The sequence below is a fragment of the Ochotona curzoniae genome, unplaced genomic scaffold, assembly GCF_017591425.1.
Source record: "Ochotona curzoniae isolate NIBS_2020 unplaced genomic scaffold, NIBS_Ocur_1.0 contig_1274, whole genome shotgun sequence".
Lineage (NCBI taxonomy): Eukaryota > Metazoa > Chordata > Mammalia > Lagomorpha > Ochotonidae > Ochotona > Ochotona curzoniae.
In genome coordinates this window covers 4,642,576-4,643,921 of record NW_024465023.1, presented here as the reverse complement: position 1 = coordinate 4,643,921, position 1,346 = coordinate 4,642,576, and positions in this window count along the sequence as shown.

Genomic DNA, 1,346 nt, shown 5'->3' with positions numbered 1-1,346 from the left:
TTAGGAAGAAAAGGATTTGCCGAAGATTATAATATGTAATTGATTTCCGTACATCTAATTATCAGATCAGTGATTTTTGTCACACTTGCTGAGTGTGTATATTTGGTTACCTCAGAGTCCAAACTGATAGTGATATGCCTAGTACAATTTCTGATACACAGTGATTATGCAACAAGTGTGTGGTGAGTTCTGCTCATATATCTGGACCAAACAAAAAAAGTCAGGTTTTAGATCTCAAAAACTGAAAGACGTAATGCTTCAGAGAGTGTCACAAGTCTCTACACTTTGACTAGTGGCCCAGAAGTCTTCCTCATAATCCCCAAAGAACTGCCCTTGTGTATTATTCTCACTTAGTTCTGAATGTGTTTTTCAACTCCTGATAATCTGTAGATGTATTAATTATTTTGGGTTCATCTTTTTTCTTTTTCTGGAAGTAAATGCATTTGAAACCCCAAACAATTAGTAGATTTATAAATGCAACCAGGTCGTAAGTGAGGAACTAATTACAGTTGACTAGCAAAGAGTGGAATCTCCACTCTAAACAATCGGTTCATAAGTAAGCTATGAATTCAGCTGCCTCAGTCTATGGTTTCTCCCAACTGAGATTGGACTAGATAGAACAAGGCAGTCTAGTTGAGGAAGAAAGCTGGTACATGCCTTTGGTGAGAATAACTGTCATACTTTAATGCAGCTGAATAAGGCCAGCATCTCCCTTCTTTCATGGGAGAAAAAACTAGGTCACAAGTAAATATCTCCATATTTGTAACTCGGTCCAGCAACGACTAGATCAGGAAGGGAGGGTGCAGGATACTACGTACTCAAGACTTTTGATGCTGGGCGGATTAGACGGGGTGCAAGAAATAGATTCACTGATATTTAGAGTTTGGAGGAAGAAAGCAGCTAATGTTTTGGGGGCTTAACTATTTTTTTTTAGAAATTTACTAATATCTTAGATTCTCAGGTTATTAGAAAATGCATGATTGCTACAACACAATTCTCATATTAATGTGATACTAATACAAAGAAAACAAGTTCAATGGATGGGCATAGTACCCACAGTTGCGCTCACTTGGGGAGTGAATCATCGAATGGAAGATCTTCCTCTCTGTCTCTCCTCCTCTCCGTATATCTGACTTCCCAATAAAAATAAAATAATTTAAAAAACCAAAACAGTGCAGTTTATAAATACAATTCCAAGAATATAGTAATAAATAGAATAAATCAAAATGCTTAGAACATTGTAGGTTTTCAACACAGGTATGACCAAGGGTAAGTGGCTTATGGCATGTACATAAGGTTAGATTTTTTTCTTGTAAGCGTTGTATTTCTCTTGTCTCTTCCTATAT